This window comes from Dufourea novaeangliae, unplaced genomic scaffold (genome assembly GCF_001272555.1).
Source record: "Dufourea novaeangliae isolate 0120121106 unplaced genomic scaffold, ASM127255v1 scaffold2, whole genome shotgun sequence".
Classification (NCBI taxonomy): domain Eukaryota; kingdom Metazoa; phylum Arthropoda; class Insecta; order Hymenoptera; family Halictidae; genus Dufourea; species Dufourea novaeangliae.
The window spans coordinates 990,798-1,003,611 of record NW_015373882.1 but is presented as its reverse complement, the minus strand read 5'-3'; the positions used below and the strand labels follow the sequence as shown (position 1 = coordinate 1,003,611).

The following is a 12,814-nucleotide window of genomic DNA, read 5'->3' as shown; positions in this document are numbered from 1 at the left end:
TACTGTATACTGTCAATGCACACCAAGTAATAATGTTCGAATATAACCTTCTGATTCTCTAAGTCATATTGATATGCAGTCAGTACATTGTTCATTGGTAATGAAATATATGACAATACTTTTTCAAGATAATATGGAAGTACAAGTACATTTGATATGCGATAATTGATGTTTAAGCAGATTGACTATTTGTGGTACATGATGTACAATGATTATATCGTAATTCTAAATATTTATTTGATGCGAAGGAGAAGCTTCCGTGTTATAAATATAAGAGACTTTTACGTTTTCATTAAAAACTCGAATACATTCGACCGAGAAGAATTTGTTCCTCAAAAATATTTTTGCATGAAAGAAAACTAAATTAAGCGAAATGAAAATATAAAATATAAATAATTACTAAAGGTTTTAAAAAATTACTTTTTTAAATTTATCTATCCTCTATTTTGTACCGCATAAATTGTTTCTTCTCGTGAATGCCTTCGGTCTGTCGTACACCTAGCGAATAAACGACAAATAGCGTCGAAAAATACATCGAAATATTAATTCTTCGCGTCTTATGCATGTGAAAATTAAATAGGAAAAGACGAGGAAAAACGAGCTCTCGGTAAAATCTGAACATTTCGTACACGATATACCGATATTAAAGTTATTAATCTACCGAACCGAGGTAACGTTACTAACTAGACAGTAATCTTCGAGAATCTAACGCCTATTCAGAGTGAGGAACATGAGAGACTGTTTCGCCGATATTACGTGAATAAATTATTTCAGTCTGTGCACGGTTTAAATATCATCTGAAACGACATCCGTACTGCTGGAACGCGTTATAGTATTCACAAGAACGAAACTTCCGAACCTTGACTCTTTATTTGGCCAATTCCCGATGAACAAGTTTCGCATGTATATAGCCTGACAGCTCAAAATAACATAGAAAAATAGGTAAAAACGCATTTTACAGTAAAAAATATACAAGAAGAATGTATAGAAAGAAGTTTTATGAAACGTTAATGATCGAAAATTACCAAATAAAGAGTTAAAGTAATGTCGTTGCATCGCGAGCAGGGTTTTGTTCATGGCTTCAAAAGTACTTCTTCGCTTGCTAGATCATTGATTTTTCCAGGCATTTGGGAAAGAACCCTGTTCATGTCTGTTAAACTTTGTGGACCGTTGCTGGGTCCATCTCCATAAAATGTAGCATATTCTCGTCCTCGAGGCAGAATTTGTTCCACCCTCGGCGCGGTATAATTCAGTTGCGTTCTGTTAGGGTGGTGTCGCATTCGAGTTTTCGGATACGCCACTCTGTAATGGAAGGTGTAACAATTATTATTTGGTAAAATTATTATGTTCATGTGTTACTTATTTGGTTATTTTTCATTAGTGAACTAGTTTCCATTGAGTAAGATATTTTATTTAAAAATCTTCATTAATTCTCAATAAGCCCATACAGGAATCCAGTCTTGCTAATATTGTCCGAAGAAGGCCTATTATAATTAAGAATGCAAATTTTTGTTTATTATCACTGTAAGTCTCAGTAAAATTTAAAAAAGATTTAAACAAACTAATAATGCATACTCGTAGTTTTTTGAGAAATAAGCTTCAATCGAAATAGAGTTTACCAGAGTGGATTTCATTGAAAATGAAGGCTTTATATTTCTATTTAGTTAATTGTTATTATTTTTAATGGAAGTAAACACGTACATCGTAGAAATTTCGAATTTTGCTTTTCAACAGATTTTACATTAACACGATCGCTGCTCTAATGGGAGCAAATAAAATAAGCAGATGTATAATCAACAGATGCTCGAGAACAATGAATAGATTTATTCAGTTTTCTAATTCGAATTTTCAATTAGGACGGGTCAACATTTCAAGTTTGGCTTGTCAGACATGAATAATATAGTTTCGTTTCCGTTTGTGCAATCACCTAGAAACTCTAATTATTAGAACATTTATCAACAATGAAGGTTAATTAATCTTCAATAAAAATGTTTCACGCGGTTCAAAACGTATACACGAATTTTGCAGGGCCTGGATTGTGCAACTTGTACACGGGAGTGCAAGAAATCTTACTTGGATGGTGGCCTTGAACCCAAATTCACACCATGGGCCCAATAATCATTTGTATTCTGTTCCGCCCAATTTCTTCTCCGGGCCTTCCGCTGTTTATTCTGTTTGCCCGGCTTTTGCGGCTCCTTTGAATACTTTTTACCCTTCTTTCGGGGCTTTAATCTTTGGTTTTGCGGCGCGAACGGATCCGTGGTCTTCTTGCGTCTTCTAGCTGGATTTCAAACGTGACATTTTTTATTATTTTTTGCGCGTCTAATCAGGGTACAAAGATCGACGATATTTTTTTTAGTTTTAACTTTGTACATTTGGTTATCATAAAAGTGTACGGGAGAACTTGAACAAATCTTACCCATGCGGCCAACTGGTACTTCGCAAACGTAATGTTTACGTTCCATGCAACTTCGGGGACTCCATTTATATTTTAGAGCGGGATCGATCGTGATGCAATGCCACGCATACTGTTGCTTTGCCTGACTGTATTGAGGCTTGCCGAAATTTTGGAAAGACATCTTCTCACCGTTCACACCCCATTCCCAGGCCATTTTCTGCCAGTTGAATATTCCTCCGATCCATCTTTCCAGTTTCGCTGTAATAATATTCACACATTCTACCATCGATGCTCTACATTACGAGAGAACCATCCGTTATACTTTCTGCACACGTCATGTTACTTATCTATTAACAAGTAATCCACTATTTTGTGCCAAGTTTAACATTTATTGTTAAGGAAACTAAAAATTTGCTGGAAATTTTTACTCGTGAATACTCTGTAGGTTGTTTTACGATGGAAAAGGTGCGAAATGTATTTTTAACATGCATTATATTTTCAGTGTATTAAAACAGAACGATGGATTATTTGCTGGCGCATCTAATAATGAATGATTGAGTTGAATAATCTTTTGCTAGAAGTTTCAGAGTCATATTCATTCATATTCATTTTCTGATGTTTCAGCCTTTTATTCTGAAGCTTTTCAGTGAACTATAAATAACTCGTGAATATTTATCCATTTTCAGTCAAATAAAAATTTCAGCAAATCCAAAGGAAATTTCTGTTATTTTCAATCAAATATAGGTATTATTTAATAGGAAAGAGAGTCTCGTTAAGTTACTATTTTTCTAGATTCCTCTCAATTATCTTATGAAAGGAAAACTCATAAAGTACTATATTTAAAATTTATGGTATCTTTAGGTCTGTTTCGACACTTTGTGCTCGAAGCATTTTTTATTCTTATCAATAGACAATCCTACTACGAGCCATCAATGTTTATTGAATAGTAATCGCTTCGAGAATGTATGCAGTAACTTTTCCAAATCATAATTTTTAATTTATAACACATAAAGTAGAAGGTAAAAATCACGCTAGCAGCATTGGGTATATGGATGGAACGTCCCTTGGTGCTATGGCGATAGTATTGGTAGATAAAAGACAATTTGATATCACTTATTATACAGTGTATAGTAGGATGCGTGATGGAACCGTGCCGGGAGTAATTCGACGTGTGAAATTAAATTGGAAAAAAACAACTTTTTCGCTTGAGGCCTCGATTTCGAGAAAATTGAATTTGAAAATCTGTTGATTATGCGTGCAATAGAGTACGTTGGCTAGCAATATCACCGTCTACTGGACTTTTATTTTTGGGGTCGTATCAATAGTATACGCAGAAAACAGTGTAAATCTTCTATATCTGAAAGAAGAAGTGATACAAGCTTTCGATCAGTTAAAGCGTCAAAACAACGTGATATCAGTCGATGACTCTCTCATTCAAAGAGTCATGTTCAACACTTCATTCAGTAATGTACATGTAAATCAATAAAACTGTCTATAAATGTATTATCAGTGGATATTTATCATGACATTGGCACTGCTTATTACTACACACGTACGCCTTGAAATAGTCAGGTGTACAGGTACTCGATAAATTTTCCAGCTCGATTTTCTCGAGAACAAGGTTTCGAATGAAAAAATTTTATCCTTTTCTTTCAACTTATATTCACATGTAGAATTACCCCCACTCTGATTGAATAACGTGTCCTGCCGCAGCCTCTATTTTAATTATACGTATAAAAGAAACGAAATGTTACTCACTGAATTGATCGCCCATCAGGTATTTCCTCAACATCCTATCCTTTCCATTCTTGTCGAGGACTGCCAGTGTAGCGTTTCTATCCTTGCAATGAAAATGTGCGTCCCTCCATGGCGCTGTTCCTGCGCTTAAATAGTAACAGAACCTTTTCAATCGGACGAACCCTATCGGACATGCGAAGCGTTTTATGCGCTCATTCTGTCGGTAGATCCCCGGATGGTTCACGACTGGTGGATTAATACTGACATTGTAGGGTTGTACCACGAGAGCTGATATGCCTGGAAGGTGCAAAATATGTGAGTGTTAATCTTCCCAATGAATTCATTTCATTTCGTTCTCGAATTATACGTGTAAGTTGGTTTTGCAGTTTATACGTATAGTGATATGGTTGCAAGATGAGTTGACTTCGTTGGACTATTCACTCTCGCTCTTTTAAGCATTTTAATCCCTTAACACTAGATCTATCAAAGTAATCAAAATGACTAGTTTGTGAAGTTTTATAAAAATTATTAAAATGTCATAACAGTGTATATTCTAAGATCCTTCGCAACTTTTATTGCAACATATAAGTGAGTTAATTTATCAATTTACATATTTTCAACAAGTTGTCCCGTTTACTAATGTGATTGAAATAGAAAGACATTCATCTTCGGTAGGTCTAGTGTTAACATACAACTTTCTTTTGGCGGTTACAGAAAATTGGTCTCAGTTAATATTAAAGTTACAGACGATACTGTTTAATTTGTCGTACCGAAAGGGTTTAATAAATGTAGAAAAGTCAAGATATACCTATTCTTAGATATAAGATTCATTATGAGATTTAAAAATGATCTTTGTCGGTTGAGCGTATTGGGTTGTTTAGAGGAGTATATCATATTTTTATTTACTACTTTTTTTTACACTTTCTTCCTATTTTATAATTAATTTCACGATACTAGTTATCTACAACTTCGAGTATATTGATTAAAAAACTCTTCAGCCTGTTTCTTGATATGTAGATTTCGTATTCGAAGTTGACGCTATATATATGTATACAATTTTCAATCAAAATAGTGCAATTTTCTTACAAGTTTGATGGAATGCAATGAAAATGGACTTTGTGCTTGTTTGTATGTTTCGTCGGTGTTTCACACACAAAAAAAAAACAACGCGTAACTTGTACAGTGTACAGCCCATACATTCAAATCACCAGATCAAACGATTTTTCCTTCGTCCAGTAAGAAGGTAAGGAAGACATTGTGCTCGAAACGCTATGAACTCACCGACCGATCGAATGCAAAGAATTAATAGTTGTGCTACCAATTGAGAACGTCTGTTCCCATTCGACATTGAACTTTCAAGTTCAAGGTCACATCAGAATACTGGGTTGAATGCCTTAGCATACAAGGTCTCTGAATTAATCATATTCTTATTGGAACCTTTAATCTTCTAAGACAATATAAGAAGTGTATACGCAACTATCGATTGTACGCGACTTAATTGAGAAGAGTGATATCATAGTTTTCATTCAATTCTTATATACAAATAAAACGTACTGAAACAATGATTACGGAAATAATTGATTTTTTTCACGATTAACAATTCTAATACCAATATGTGGTTTAGTGATAGGCATCGTACAGCATAAGATCAGGCAAATAAAAATGATTAAAATAAAATTATTAAAGAATAACTCCTGTGATAAAGAAAAAAAACTAACTGTTAGAAGAAAAAATGGTATTCCTCCAGTTTTATCCTTCGGAAACATGTAAAAGTATTACATATTTTTTCAAAATTTCCATGCCAACGGAGAGTCTTTAGATTTTTCACGGATATCTTGTGTCACTATTAAAATATTGTTTCGTTTCTTTGAGCATTTATTTCGTTCAAAGATAAACTTCTTTAAAGATGGCACGGCATCGCGTGGAACATAAAAACGCCTATAGCTCAAGAAGGTCATGAGTTATGACCACATGCAATGAAGCTCCTTGTATACTGTACATTTCATCGCATAATAGATGTTCCTAGTCAGGTGTACCGTAAATACGGTGAACGTAGGTAAGAAATTCATTACGCCACGCGTCATTGTAATATGCGGCTGGATTTAAATAGTTCACTGTTACGGTGATTCGCGCTTGCATGCAATCATTTCTTTCGTCTGGCGGCGCTCCTTTTATGGAAACCGTCGAGATGAAATCGAATAAAATATCGAATCGTAAGATAGACAAGAGACCGGCGATGTTCGTTCCGAGCGGATTCATTTGTATCTTTCGTCCTTGAACGCAATTTAAACATTATGTAACTGTGTGTGTATGTGCTTCGTGGATGAACAGCTGCAAATGGTTGCATTATGCAGATGGAAGAAGTTTGCCGAACTCTGTTGTATTGTGAAAGAAGAATGTTAGTCGGTCGTGAAATTGATATGTGTGTAATTCTTTTCATAGATTGCAATTACTGACTCTTTTTGTACAGTTGTATGTATACTCAATCATTTGCTTCTTTGTCAATTATTCGATTCTATTATTTTCCGTTTGCATTTCAAAACAACATATGTTGCTATTATAAAAAAACGAGCGTAATATCATGTGTAAAATTGATTAGTATTTTTATAGTCGGAAGAAGATAAAAGAATAATCAATTTAATCAGTTCGTGGAGAATTACAGAATATACAGTAAAAATTAAGCTTCTGGTATCTTTACTCAAATTTACAATTTTCGTTTAAATTGATGGACCTATATGGTTATCGTTTAATTCAATTAGAATTCATACGTCAAATAATAATGGCGGGAATATCAGTGTCAGACAGTCTGCAATGAATATTGGTCACATTTACAATTTACATGATGTTATACATTTTTGCATCATTTCAACATCTAGTTTCATTTTAGATTTTTAGAAGTTGGCCATACGCAAAATGATGGTGATTCAATGCATGCCCTTATTGAACAGCATTGTAAAAACAAATCTGTATATACATAAGATGAGTGGTGCAGATTTATGAGAGAATGTAACATTCAGAATCCATAGGTATATTGTTAAAGAAAAGTTGCAGGCATATATACATATTTGACTTCAAAGATTTATCGAAAAAATTTACCTGGTCTTTTGTTAAAATCGCTTCCGTTTGAGAGATTCGTGTGTGCCTAGATGGGAATTCAATTAGCGTCAAATAAGATTTGAATGAAAATAGTATAGAAATGAATATTTTAAAATGGTACGTTCCAAAGCAGAACATTATGGAATATAGGTTACAAAATGCCTACAGTACTCAAAGTGAACTATCTTTAAAAAAAACACATGATTTATTAGAAATGGTATCTAAAGGTCTCATTCCAACAGGATTTATTCAATTTTATAATAGTATTGTTACATTTCTTTCGTTAACCCTCCGGAGCTCCGGAGAATGTTGGCCAAAATATACAGGACGTACATATACGTCGCCCAGATTCAAAGGGTGAAAGGCGTTTATTTCAGTAAAAAGAAACGGTTACCTTTTTATTTTTGCAGTAGACTGCTAAGCAACTTATCTAAGGTGAGGGATTTCGTAGCTAGAATTGAAACGTGCTACTTTTCGTGACTAGAAGCAAACCGTGCTACTTTTCGCGATGGATTACGAAAATGTGCTATTTTTCATAGCGAAAAAGCACAACATGTTAGTTTTCGTTACTATAAGTGAAAACATGCTACTTTCCGAGACCAAAATCGGAACGTGCTGTTTTTCGTGGTCAGAAAGTCCGAAGTGCTAGTCTTCGTAAGACAAATGAAACGTGCTACTTTTCGTAACGCATGACGAAATGATGGACAAACGATTTGGTTAAGCAAAATCGGATAAATACGTTGGAGCGGAACACCATGTAGTATTTATACTATTTATGTATTGTGTAGCATCATTCCATTTAAAAACTGAAATTATCCTTAACATGTACAATTCGAATTAAAGATATAAAGTTTTAAAATACAACATGTGTATGACTGGGACCATTATGGTCTACTATTACAATAACCTATGTAGTTCTATTATATTCGTAATAAAACTATATTAATATTTCTTTGACAATTCTTCAAATGATATTCGGAAATAATACGGAAAAGTTTATTTGTACGTTCAAGTTTCAAACCGTGGTGTCTAATCATCGTGTGAAAGTGTATATTTTTCTTATATACGGTGCCAGGCGCTTAAGAAGGTTAATAGTCTCTGGTATTTATTAATAGTTGTGTCGCAATCTATCTTAACAGAAACATACGATCGCTACTTTAGTTTATCCCATTGCAAAATTAATTTTACCTTTTGTAGATAGTTTACTTACGCAGCGTAAGATAGTTTTTAAGTATTTTCCACGTTTTTGTTGACAGAGTATATGTGTGTATGAAACAGCGTGAACAGTTTTGAGTGATGGTATTGAGTTAGTGCATAGGTTTTGATGAGTTTTGCTCTGAACGAGTAGACTCATAACAATTTTAATTATAATTTAATAATAATTTCATGAAATGCATGTTGATTCCTTTATAGCATATATTTTTAATACAAATTTTGATTGTGATAAACAATTTTTTAGACTATTATTATTTATTACATTTCTATAATTAAATTATATTGACAAATTTTCAGTTTGCTACAGAATGGGATTGACATAACAGAAAATAAAACACTCTCAGAAGCGTCAGTTTTTAGCTGTGTTATATTGACATGGACATAATATATCACTGTAATTGTTTTTTTTTTATAAAACTATAACCATCATATCATCTGCAAAAAACTTTTCCACTGATACAATAGGTACATCCTCTATCAATATATCAATATATCAATGTATCAGTATATAATGAATTTATATAATAATGGTAATAATAAAATCATTTTATTAGTCTTAAAACTGATTATTTTTTCTGTGTTTAAGAATGATTAAAATTTGTAGGTTTTAACTATAATCCTTCTACTAAGAAATTAAACGAAACATTGATATCTACTTTGGAATCTATAAGTGGGAGAAATTGCAAATGCATGCTTATTGCTATATTGTTCTGTACTTAAAAATGAATAAAAACAAACATTAACAATTGCCAGTATTTATAAATATCTTCCGTTTACATTCTTTAGTAAAAAAAAATAAAAACAGTACTTTTACAGCCTGAGTATTACTTACTATTATGGGTTATGCAGATTAGCATAAAATATGAATTTAAATGATTTCGAATTGTTACTGAAGCATTAACGTTCTTGTGTTATCGGATGGATTCGTAACGCATTTGATATTTCAGTACCTCGGAGTATATTAACAACATAATAATCGATAATATAGTGGTCATTAATATTATCAATGCCGATCGTAACGATAATCGTAACAAATGACGATAACAATAGCATTAAAGCAAGGGAATAGCCTTTGGCTTCTGAAACTGGTGCATCGGTAGCAATGCTCAAGTGGGCCTTTGCATCATTCACTCTCAAGTGTTAACGCGAATTAAACTTCCGCGTATCGTGAAGTGTTCCTAACCCAGTTCAATGCGTTTGATGTCAGTTCCGTGGAGCATAAATTATATCATCTGAGAAATCATCTATGGTGCATCTGTTAAAGGTAATATCCTGTTCGTGTATGGTAATCGCCAGGGTGAAAATGTGCGAATGCAATTCAACGATGTCGTTCGCAGAGAGAAAGAGAGACAGAGAAACTAACGAAACAGTTTCACATTAATTTATAAATTAATTTAGTGGATTATTTTATATCTTTCTAAAGTAACTACTTTCCCCGGTTATAAGGTATCTCTTGGACCTAACTGTAACGTATACCTAACCGATTAGTTATTACACGAGACGTAAGTATATTGCATAAGACGACAGTTTAATTCAATTGTCATATTATGTCATTACTTAAACTTCTCCAATATTCGAATAGAGACACGCGACTTCTGTTCGGTAATATTTGCATTCAATGAATAGGTAGTACTTAACATATGTTTCATTCATAAGATATGTTCATAGGTGAAACCAGCAAACTTATTTAGCATATTTTGCAGATTATTCTATGCTAGAACAATTATATTCGTTGTGAGCCTATGTCAATTTGAGAAAATTTTCATTGCTTGTATATTACTTGTTTACAAATGCTGGAGTAACTGGTAGACTATCTAGCAGAACATTCTGAATCGAAAAGACTTACATATGGATCAATAGCGTATCTTATCATCTGAATAAAATTATTTTTATAAACTTTTACACGGGTATTCTTTAACCTCTTGCGGGATACTGGCGTATGTGTACGATTAATTTTTCTTTCATTCAAGCATGATTCCAAAAGATACAATGAACATCATTATGAATGAATAATCAGTAGGAAATTCCTCAACAAACAAAAGATATCCTACCAATTCATTGTCATTAATATTCATAAATATATTTTAAACGAATACAGCTGAAAAAGAAAAAAAAATTTTTCTGGTCTTAATAAATTCGTTTCTGAATAGGTTAGCACATTGTCTGTCGTCTGATCGAGGATTTTTGTCTATATTTTAATATTTACTCGATTAGGAGTGAATGAAAATATTTTTCTATTTCTCAATGAAAACATCATTACTACGTCAAACTGTAGACACTTACATTTCATTTAATATTTCATTAAGGAACAGTTAATTTTCGAATATTCTGTTTTACAGAAAATTAAAAAAAATTCCTCTGTATTGTTCGTACATCCATAAAAATTATTTTGCAGTCCAATCTTTTCTTAAAGTACAACATAAATACTTAAGAAAGTGGTGCTTTGTGAACCAGTCGAGACGGTCTAATCCCGTAATCATGGAACATCCTGCGCGGTTTGTTTATCTTGAGTCATAGACAGTTGAAGTCATGAACAGTCATTGCTGTTCCTTTGATTTTTTCGCACGTTCATTCGCCATTGCTTCAAATACGGTTTCGTTAATATTTCTGCGCACACGCTGCATACACAATGTGTTTGAAAAATAACGGTATTGACGATATATTAATCCAAACACTAATCATATTTGTAAAGATTGTTCCCCTTTTTTTTAAATGGAAGGGGCTATTACTTTTTTTTATTTGAATAGTTGTTGTCAAATATTACAACATTTGTTTGGAACATTGTTTCATATTCCACATAGTTAAATAGTTATAGCACATCAAAAGAAGATATGAAAAAAAGGAAAGAAAACACATGCAAATCTATCACTTCAACGATGTTGTCAAGTGTTCGAAATAATATGATAAAAAATAATAAATAAATTTCTAAACAGTAATGGGCACCACTTTAATCATTTAATAAAATGAATTTCAACCGTATTATGTTTATTTTAATGTCATTCGCTGGTCCTCGAAGTTCCTCCCGAGAAAAGTATTTTTTACTATAACTCTTTAACTATGCAGAATACCAAAGAATGTTTCACACACACGTCCTAGCATTTGATAACAGATATTCAAATAACAAATAAGTAATTGTTTCGTCCGTTTCAAAAAGAGGGGGTGGGTACCCCCTCCCCCGTCCTAGGAAACCCGTGCCCTTTATTGCACTTAAAATGGTCGCCCCGTTGCACCGTTTAAATAAAAAAATCTCACTTCGTTATCTGCAGTAGTTCAGGAGGAAATAGCTGGTAACACGTTACTTGGGACACCCTTTATATTTAATATGGGTAAACGAAGAAGTCAGGTCCAGTGCAATGTTTTCCACAAAACTGTTAAACTGTTATTCGAAACATTTGTTTTATATCGTTAATGCTTTGCATTATCCTGTGTGTACAAGGAGCCGTGACATGGACACTCAAAGCGATTCCGTAATCAGATCTCTAGAAATCGGTCCGTATATTGGTTGACCGTGTCCAAGCGTTATATTAATACCATAGGAACATACTTTGAATAAAACGAGCGATTTTTAGAAATACGATTAGTGTTTTAATTAATGTATCGTCAATCCCGTTATTTGACAGACATACTGTGTATATTGATTGTAACGCGGCCTTTCAACGAGTACCTTGAGCAAATGGTCCCGACCTTCCAGGCGCATTATGACAAATAAGCGGCTGATATAATCGAAGTTAACGTTTCCCCGCACCCAACCATGCGTTTCGAGTCATCGGAAGGCAATTTTAATTTTTACACATGCAAACATGTATGCAGTTTATGCATTAGTCGATGGTTTTCATTTTTCTATGCTTGTGCGTTCAAGCGTTTATCTCGTCAGCAGTTCGTTGCAACGTTTCATGTACCTGTTGAATATTTACCTAAAAGTCACCAAATGCTTCTTTTATTTCTTTTTCTCGTAGATGAACACTGAGGCTTAAATATTAAAATGCACCTCGTTTTATATTTTGTATTTACATACAAATTGCAAAGAGGTGCAGGTGTTTGATATGAAGTTTCTTTTAACATAACCTGCTTTGATATGTTTGTGCGTACATTTGAACAGTAAAAAATTGGAGCATACTCAATTGTATTGTAATAAAGACGCAATATTATGAGTGTCCTTTTTATTATGTGTACCTAAACTTTTGTGTATATGGATGTAGTGTAGTAATCTTGAATAGTTTCTTTTAAACCTCTTTTTATTATTGCTTCTTTCATTTCGAATTTTTATAGATACTTTTAAAAATATAATATTTTGAAACTAAGGCTAGAAGAGTCGCAGTAATATTTTGACAGGTGAATAATAATATTTATACGGAGTACAAGTTACGA

The 12,814-nt window shown here is 33.3% G+C and overlaps 1 protein-coding gene across 1 annotated transcript in view; it reads left to right on the top strand.

Moving 5' to 3' along the window:
* LOC107187167 (HIV Tat-specific factor 1 homolog) overlaps positions 1 to 12,814 on the top strand; it is a 130,659-nt gene that overhangs the window by 2,301 nt on the left and 115,544 nt on the right. The window lies entirely within an intron of this gene.